Below are 10620 nucleotides of genomic sequence, written 5' to 3'. Positions count from 1 at the left end.
TAAACCCATAATCAAAATCCCCACAACTTAACATAAACAAGTTAGGTAGAGATTTGCAGGAGTGTTTTATATCCCATTCACACTGGATTCAAATTATCTGGGCACCTGCAGTAAAGTCTAATAATTATGGAGGATGTCTCTGATTTTAGTTCAGTGTGAAAGCACCATGTCTGTGATTTGTAAAGTAAAAATTCCACCACAAATTACCTGTCCTAAATCAGCAAACACAAAGGTCATGAGATAACTTTAATACCATACAAATGCACATCTCAAAACTTCAGTGATTTTTGTAGCATTTTTCACACATGGAGACATTAAAACTAGAAGACCAGATAAGCAAAAGAGCAAAGATGAGATGATGACATGCCTGGCTGCATCTCGCCTCTGTGACAGCACAAAATCTTTTGTCTTCAACTAAAACATTGACTGCGAAATTTGCTGTTACCATGGCAATTTAAAGGAGCTTGAGGCAAGAATAAGAAATGAGACTCATTAGCGCCACGACGGCCGTCGGGGTTACTGCAGCCAACAGCGAAGCCGGCATGGGAGAACGGGGAGAACGCGCATGCAGCGTCATGTGACGTCACATCCGCAGGACAGCGCGGGGAAATTCGGGCCCGGAATTGCAGCACATTTTGCAGCACACAGCCTGTTCAAGGCAAAGGAGAGATACACTAGAGGGCTCATTCTTTTGGGTTTGGAACGCTTCATCTGAGATTATTACTAGAAAACTTAAAATGTATACGCATTTTTTTCATAAATCCTGCCTCAAGCTCCTTTAAGCATACAGCCCAATGTCATTTTCAGATTTTTCAGTCATTTTTCAAAATCTAACTATAGTGCGTCTGATTAGACACTTTTAATTCATATTTAAAGCTTATGTTTGATAAAAGGTAATTGTTTATAAAATTCTAGGCTTATCCTCACTTCCAGGGATCAATGTCTGTAAATTACGGTAACACCAAAATTCTGCTTATCCACTGCTGCTTGTTGGGATTGTCATCGATACGACTTAATACTAACCACATAGATACACAATAAAATCTTAAGGAAGGCATCAAAAAACACAACAAAGCCTGTGAGGTGCTCACCCACCCTTCAAACTGTCCAGGTATCAGTATGACAACATCTGTGGGAAGCAAGCCAGATTTACTAACACCCTACTCCGCCACCCACATGGCCCAAAGGATCGATCTAATGTCAGGACCGCCCTCGTCCACATCCTGAGAAGTCAATGCTGTTTTAGTGACATAAGGAAAGTCTACATGATAATAGCTTGGAAACATTAACGTTATGCCTTATTGGTATATACTGAAGCTAAATGAAACACAGACTTACTGACAAGTTTTCATTTTTACACTTGAATCGTTGTACCTTTTGTAATAGTTAACAGCTGGTTAGCAGCTGTGGCATTGCTAATGGCCGAAACAGGCGTCCGTTCATTTGCCAAATTTGTGGAAAAAAATGTAACCGGAGAGCCCATTAAGATTAAAAAGAAGCTGCAGATCAATTGTCCGCCAGCAATTATATCAGATGATTCAGAACACCTCCACCCCCCTGAGCTCTGGGATGCCAATTACATTGTCCGTAGAAGCTCATGAAAAGGAGCTGGCACGCCGTGACCACCTAATAAGCTGAAGATGGAACCTGATCAAGACTGCATTCCTAGACACCATTAGATATTTAGAAATCACTGCACAGCTTGAGCCTGTGGCAACTAATGTTTTTTTCCATGTGCAAGCTCCAGCTAATGATATTGGCTTGGCGTGATGGACGGAGGAGTCAAAAGACAAGTAGACACAGGTTATATTCCAAACTTAGTTTAAGTTTGAAAATTAACATGCAGGAGGAACAAAAGAAGCAAATTACAAAATGTAATTGCATTTGTCCCAAATGAGTACAAATGTTTACGTCACTGTTTGGGATTACTAACCAAAACAGTGTTTTCAACTAAAGGACAACATACGTGAGAAACGCCCAAGTCTTAGCCTGAACAGGCGTTAATTTCAGTAACAGAGAGATTATGATGTTGCAAATGTGTTTGTGAATGAGTTGAGCTCTGAAGCTCTCCACTAATGGATTTTGTGCTAGTTAACTGCTGTAAAGAAATTGAAAAGGGTTGGTGATGTTTGATGTTTTGTCCTCTTGCAGAATTGTGCGTTTATTAATACAACCATTTACCAATACTCAAAGTGTAATACCAAAACTGAACAACCAACACACAGCACAACTAGACTGATCTCAGATTCACTGTTTAATTATTCTTCCCGTTCAGGGTCACGGTCCCCTGGGGCCTATCCTAGCTCTCTTTGGGTGAAAAGCAGGGGTAAACTCTGGACAGGTCACAAGTCCATCACAGGGTTACATATAGAAGAACAACTATACACACAGTCCCTTTAGAACCACCAATATGTTTTGGGATTTGGGGAGGAAACTGGAATATCTTGGGAAAACCCAAGCAAAGTCATGGAGAGCATGCAAGTTCTACGCACAAAGGCTCCGGGCCAAAACTCGAACCAGGAACCTTCCAGCTGAGCAAACCGGTCCAACATCCAAAGATACAATCATATAAAACTGCAGAAACCAGCACATCTTCTCATCTAAGGACAAGGAACTAGCTTTTTTATCATTGCTTTATGTCTCAGTTGAGGGGAATTCCATGATTTTTCATCCTGAGCATCATTTCCCTTTGTGGATTGATTTGGATTGTGTTTGGGACATTGAAGTCCTATCAAATTAGGTAAATAAAAGTCCAACCATGAAAATACTAATCTAGACATCTCAGAGATTTGATGTGATTTCCATCAAATCCCATGGATAGACTGTATTTACTTAGCTCTTCTGTAGTCTTGTTCACCACTCAAAGCTCTTTACATTGCAAGCAACATTCATCCATTCACAAAAATGGAACTTCCACTAGGTCATGTTTCTCATAGTTTGACTAACACACCCAGATAATGCAGTTTAAGTTGGGCTAACTGCTGCATGTAAAGGTTCAACTGGACTGAAGCTCATCTACGCCTTCTGTATGTGCTCCACAGTTCCCACCACGAGTTGGACCTTGTTGCCATGTTGTTGTTAAAAACCTAGCTGTCATCTGACTCCCGTTAAGGAGACTTTAAACTTTTAATCTGTGTGACTTGATAGTGAAAAGTCAAAGATGTGAAAACGTAGTGTCAAAGAAAGGGCTTCAAAGTGGATTAATGTGTCAAGTTTAGACAGGGCCTCCTACGCACACAAGCAAACACAGCCCTATCATCTACACCTGAAGGCCTCAGATTACAATGTCTGACAATGTTGTGTAAAGGATCCCCACAGAAGGAAGATTAAAGGAAACGTTATCACATCAGTGGTTACAGTAGTTGTTCCAGGAACCGTCTCCGTTTGAATGACGGCACTGGAAGCTGCTCTTGAATGAATGTAGAAAAATGTTGCAGACATTGCAGCTTGGCAATTTAGACCTCGGATAACTACAATCCTATCATTTTCCTTTAATGATGGCCTAAATAGAGAAACAAATGGCATGTAGAGCATTGCATCAAACAACTCTGGAAACGGAAACAGAATGCACTGATTTGCAAATATAAACTCATTCCCTTCGCAATCGAACATAGAAAACAAATCTGAGAGATTTTATTTTTACATGAAAAATATTAGCTCATTTGAAATCGGTGGTAGCAACCTGTTAACAAAATTAAGACGTAAGAGACAAAAAGCTGTAAAAGTAATTGGTGTGAAAAGAAAAGCCTGGAGGAACATCACACAACCAGTTGGGTTTATTGGCAACAGGTCGATCACAAAGGTGTATTCATGTTTTAGAGCAGCATGTGCTCCAGACTTTTTGTTTTTTCAGAGAAGGTCTTGCATCATTCATCAAGACAACGGTAAAACAAAGACATCCAGGTGCAGAACTGAACTACAGTCCAGTCCTCAAACTACAATTGGAAAAAACAACCAAATATAGTATATAACTACAATACTCTTAAATAGGACTTAAGTAATGTTGCTGTCCATAAAATAAAAACTCCAACAACTCACTGGGCATCAGTTCCTTAAGGTTCGTGTTTCAAAAATATTAGTTGTGGGGTTGTTTTTTTCACACACTGACTAATGCTGCAAAAGGGCTTCAGTATCAGCCACTGCTCTCTCATTCCTTCTCTGCGTACAGACTCACACCCTAAATTGATCAAACAATCACTTACCAAGAAAAGGTTTTTTTTTTAAAAGTCCCAAAAATCATGAAGCCAAGCTAGCGTCACAAGTGCAGCACAGTGGCTTACCAGGGACTCCTTTAGGTGGGCATGCTCCACGAATGACCCCCAACTGTTTTCAGACCGGCTGCGCTCATTAAATTCAAAATTACCTTTTTTTATTAATTTTTTTAACTTGGTAAATCTTCTCAGTTTAAAAATGTAATATGTACTTTGCATTCTATTGTGAATAAATATGGCTTCAGGGTTGTTTAAAATCATTGTATTCTGTTTTTTGTTGGGTTTTTTTTTTCATTTTACAACATTAATGGGAATCAGGGTTGTTCGTACATACCAGGATGTCTCGTGTTCTGCTGTTAATAGAACATCCCTGACATGATGAAAATGACAAATAATCATCTGGGAAGCACAACTATCATTTTGCAAATTAAAACACAAAACTTTCCCTGTTTGCTTTAGCCTTTCTAATCTTTCTATGTTGAGAATATCTGCTTCTGGCTCTCCAACGGTGAAAAGGGAAGCCACTTTCCAAGTTCATGCCATTTTGGATTTACTGTAAATATGAGCAGCTGACTAGGAAAGATCCCCTTACGTCTTCTCGTCAGTGATAACTGCAAACAGGGCGTGGGAAAAACCTTAGGAGCCTAATATTTATCACGTGTGGTTACAGATAGAAGAAGGGTGATGACACATGCTGCGACTTTGAGATCCCGGAGAGAGCTTTTATTCATCTTCACTGTGACATCAATCCCTCTATTGGTTGTCTGTACACAGAAAATGGATCCTGTTCAGGGCTGAGGGGGCTTGAGCCTCTACCTTCCACCCGACAGTCAGCCAGAGACGAGATACACCCTTAAACACGTCACCAGTTCACAAAAGGGCCAATGTTAATTGTAAATTACAGACAGAAAAATATCATTTCCAAGCAATGACTGCACTGTCAGTCAGCTATCGTTTCCTCTCATGTTGAACGCGGTGTGTACATTAAGCCCTCGGGGTGACCGTGACAGCTGATCCGTCACAAGAAAAGGTACCCTAACATATTTCATCACCTCCTGTGCCCCTGACTCATCTCCCCTCCGACGCGGCGCTGCGAGAAACCGGCTCACAGCAGGAAGGTGTGTCAAATAATTGAGAAGCAGAACGCAGGCCTGAGGCCGGGTCAGGACCTGGCACGGTGGTGAACTTCTCCAGAAATCAGGAGTGGCAGAGCAGGATGAAAGTTGTGGAAAGTTTTGTTCATCTGTCATGAAATATCACGCAGTCACTTCCTGAATGTGAACTTCACGGCGCTGGTGCACTGTAAGAAAAGCCCGTAGAAATTACCGTAAAAAACTGTGAAATAGCAACGGTGAAGGACGTTAAATGTTACAGATGAAAATCTTTGTTGACATTTTGTCAGAGTTTGTCTGTCTAACGTGTAATAACTCATTTAATGAAGACATTACTCAAAGAATTCAATGATAGTATGTAGATGTTTATTTCACAACAAATCACCGCTATTAATACTACAAAATATGTTTCACAACACACAATCTTTTAATAAAATAAGCGGAAAAATTCAGTCAAATTACTGTCTTATACTTAAGACTTACTTAATTACTTATAATGAGGCTTTTACCGATTAATAATGCTCTATTTTGATGTTTTCCAGTGAAATTTAATGGGATTAGATGTAAAATAAGCAATGGCTGCACGTAAATTGTACAGGAGAAAATAGCTTTAATGAAGGTATAGTCATGCTAATTTGGCTGAAAATGGATGTTGAATTTACCAGTTTTGTACGTAAATTGTATAATGTTATTTTGTAAAGGATTACAGTTTAAAATTGTAAAATTCACAAGTCGTTCTGTAATGTGTTTTACAATCCGCTGTATCTTTTACAGTATTATTCTGGCAACCACAGCTGCCAGTTTTTTTCCGTAAAAACAACGTTTTTTTTCTTACAGTGTGTGTACTGTTTTCCCCTCCTCACCTTCTTTCTTTAATTTTCCTATTTTCTCATCTAATCTCTTTACTTTTCATTTCCTTATCTCATTCCTTCTTTCATTATCATTTCTATGTTTTATCCGTCTCTCCTTTGTTCAATTATCAGCTTTTCTAATTATTCTTCACGATTCCCCTCAGAATGTAGTTTGTGGTCCTTCATTCCTTTTTTCTTCTGTCATTTCTTTCCCCCCTCCCCAATTCATCCTTTCATCATCCCTGTTTCTCATTTCTACTTCCTCACTTTCATTCTAAGGTCTTCTTCTATTCAGTCTCTTCTTGCTCTTGTCCTCACAATTGCCTTTTCTTATTCTCGTCATGTATCTTCTTTCCTTGTCTCTAATTTCCTGTCCTTTCTCTTCACTTCTTTTTCTACCCACCCAGTGTCGACTATCTTACAAAAGCAGGACAGAAAGGGATATGTGTGTGCACATGTCTGTCTACTGTCCAAAAACATCACAACAGTTTAGTGAATGTGCGTATTGCCATAAAATTCCTCCCTGATTCTTTTATTTATATCCTCTGATGCCAGTAATAGCGGTGCATTTTTCTCCTGAGTGCTTCCTCAGAAGCCAAGCATACAAACTATTAACCAAACACAAGCATATGTCGAAAGTGCGATTAAACAAGCTCCCCGAACCGTGTGCGACCCAAACACAAGTGGCCGTCAGGTTATCCAGGTGACAAATGTTAATCGGTTCACTTTTATGAAGTCAAGTGTTGCTGGACCCGAGGCGGTGGCGGTGTGTCCTCCACAAGCTGAAACAAGCTGCTGATCATCAGCCTCAGTGAAGGCTCAGTGAAGGCTCCTGATCTCAGACAGACTCACAGGCACCAGAGGAGTCAGCTCGGCTTTGACCCCAGGACCCCTCGGGGTACGGCTCCATCCCCAGACGTCTGAACCACCTTCATCCCAAACTCGTCCGCTCAAAAGTACATATCTCGGAAACCAATCGCGCTGCACGTTAGAGGCATGCGTGTCACGCATGGAGTAGATGAATGACACCAGCATGTAGCGCCACTTGCTGAAATGATGACTACGTGTCTGTCAAAGGTGGAGCTGCCGGCTGTCAAGGTGTCAAAACAGAGACAGAGGAGGTGAGAGGATGCTTTCACCACCATTTCCTCCTCCTTTGTCCCATGTTTAAATCATTTCTATTTATGTCTTTTTGTGACTGAAAGGTGGACAAGAGGATGTGAACGGCTTCCAGCAAACCGTCATCATTAAACAGAGCTGCTGATGACAGACTGATCATCGTGTCTCATGAAATATGTAGTTTTGTTTAACATGAAATAATCACGTTATGTCAAACACATCAAAATATGTTATTAAGACATTGCTATGAAAGATTGAAATGGTCAAAAGTGAAGTCAATGCAGAAATGCCTTAGAGGGGACATGCCATCGAAAGTAAAACACATTTAAAATTCTGTTTGAGAGCATAAATGTGTGCATCTTAAATAACTACCAAAATTAAAAAATTCTAACTTATCCCAGCTCTAACTTTGACTTTTGAGTGAAGATGTGAAGCCGCTGGCTCCTCTGAGGGTACTGTGACATCACAGACCCCGGGCAACGCTGTTGGGTAGATTTAAAACATTTTTGACAATAAGACTTTTTGAAATTGTTTCAGCTTGTAGAAGAAAAATAAAGATAAAAGTATGGATATGCTGCAAATAGTTATTTAATAGCACAATATATGCACACATGCAGAATATTGTCCCAATTTAAAATTCTCACCAGATGCTTTTACCAGACATGTCAATAATAATCTTGGGTTTTCAGCTATTTCACCCTGAAAGAGTTTACTGTCGATTATAAATTCCAAATGAATTAAACCCAGTTCTCAACACATATTTTTTCATTTCTCCCTTTTTTTATAAACAAGTTCTTAAAATGTATAACAAATACTTGCAGTGCTCTGCACAAGAAGAGAAGTGTTAGTTTAAATGTATTCATGCCCTCAAAATAATAAATGTCATACCAACCCCTTCCCCCCACTCGGGAGGTCTTCTTCACCTACTTTTCAGTTGTTTCATTTATTTTCTGTTTCTCTCTCATTTCAGGTGTTTGTACTCCCTAGCCTGGTCTGCCTTCCTGCTGTGTGGCATCTTGCTCAGTCCTAATATAGTACACCTGTGTAATGATTTAGTGAAGTTCATTTTGTCTATGGCTTTACAATTTAATTTGCTGATTCTTTTCGTCGGGCAAGAAAGAGTCACTCTGACGTAATCGCCGAAACATGTCAGGTATTTAAAAACCTAAATATTCTTGTCCGATGAAGAGATCAGCAAATTAAATTACACACCTGTGTAATTACTCCGCCTGTATTGTTTGTGCATATATATATATATATATATATATATATATATATATATATATATATATATATATATACACCTCCTTCCTTTTGTCATCTTTTTCCACAGTGACAGCCCGTGTTTCCTGGTTTTAATTTGTTCCCCATTCAACTTTGTCATTGCTCAGACACTATTTACCCGCCTGCCCTTACTTTGATTACTCTTGGCTGATTTATTTACATTCAGACCTTAATCACCTGTGTGATGATTTGGATAATCTTGCCTTATAATCAGAATCAACTGCATGAACTTTTATTTTGTGTAAGATGTGCGTCATGGATCCTTTGCCTCTAAATGCCTGATACACAATGAATGAGTTGAAACTCGGTGCGTCTCCTTTAAAGGTAGGGTAAGGGATTTCTGTTTGGTGCAGCCTGTGTTGATGAAAATATAAACCAAACATGGAGAGCAGACTTCTTCCAGTGAGTCCCGAAGAAAGAACTTGTTGTGATTTGGGGGCTGGCGCCGCTCTACAGTAATTGTTTCCACTTTACAGAGATAGTATAGTGTCCAGAGTGTCCTGGGTCAACACTACCAAGAATTACTTACCCTACCTTTAAATAGCAGTGCCGGCTCTAAAACATGTCTATCGCTAACAAACTCATTCACAAAATCTCAACTTGTGAAATACTGAGTCACTGACCTTTTCCAAAAATAATGGTCAGGGTGTCATTCAGTACACCTCATCAACATGCTTGTGATACAAGTCCTATAATTAAATACATGTTATGCCTCTGAGAAACTCTGTTCTGGTTTCAGAGACAAAAATGGTGATTGCTAAATGCCAGAATAAAGATTTTAAAATAAACAAACTAATGAATAATTTAATCTAATTTAAGCTATTCCTTTATGTAAAAGGACATATTGCTTGCAATAGAAAACACTTCTGAGGCTTGCATGCAAACAAGCTAGTGATGACATCATACAATAAAGCTGATATAAGTTTGACATTTTACATTTATGTTCGCCTTTATATGATCTGTAGTTCTCACACCTCCTCTCTATCTTTATGAAAGGGTGAAGAGGATCTTTCTATTTCACTCATATTGATTGTTGTTGATCATGTTAAATGACGCGACTCAAAGAATGAAACAGTAAATGACTGAAACTCGTGGTAATCACCCTCAGAGAAACAGAATAAATTAAATGAACTGTTGGATTGTGAGCTGCCTTGCACATTTGCCAGGTTTGTACACCTGGTACCAGCTGCAATCTTGGGTTATATGTAACCTCTCAAGCAGACCATCATACAGGTTTGCTGTTAAATAGGTCTGCATGGCATGGAGGTTAATGAAAGTGAAATTAGGCAACAAACATAAGAAAAGATGACAAAAATAACGAGGCCCTATCATTTTTTTAATAAACTGAATCCTAGAAGTGAGGTGTGGGTATAACATGCTCATTAGACAAAAAACACTTTGGCCTTACCTGGAGAGGGCCTTATGAGAAGAGGGTGTTTGGTTTTTTTTTCATCTGAACTGAATGTTCTGTGAGAATAATGACTGATTACAACCAGCTGGATGGCAGGACATGACTGTGGAGTATTAAGCTAAACACATAACAGGTGTGGAGCCAACGCAGGAAGCAAAAGTAACACAAACGAGCGAGGAGAAAAGCTCTTTCATAATAAAACAGGACGTAAACGCTTGACTTGAATAGAAAGTGAGAAACCAGGCAATTTGACAATAAAAACCCAAACCATAACCAAATATATGGTTGCCCTGAGATGCAAAACCCCACACAAGTAGACAAAGCACAAGGTCATTAAGAAAAGTATAACCACAAAGTAGTTGTAGCGGTTCAGTCACTTTTGCAACCTTGTTTAAGAGTCACTCGTGTTCAGCCGCTCATCTTCTCTTCCATTATCTTCATCTTCCATTTTTATGTTGTTTTTTTTCTTTATGTGGTGGAATGCCCACCTGTATTTGTTTTCTTGTCCTTTTTCTTGTTTTTTTTACATGTTCGAAATAAATGAAATAAACTAAAACTAAACTAAATCATTACTCTCTTATCTCTTCATCACCTCTGCCCCGATGTCAACTGTCGCTCTGTGAGCTAGTTTC

The sequence above is a fragment of the Cololabis saira genome, chromosome 18 (assembly GCF_033807715.1).
Source record: "Cololabis saira isolate AMF1-May2022 chromosome 18, fColSai1.1, whole genome shotgun sequence".
Taxonomy (NCBI): Eukaryota; Metazoa; Chordata; class Actinopteri; order Beloniformes; family Belonidae; genus Cololabis; species Cololabis saira.
Note: the sequence above shows the minus strand (reverse complement) of the source record.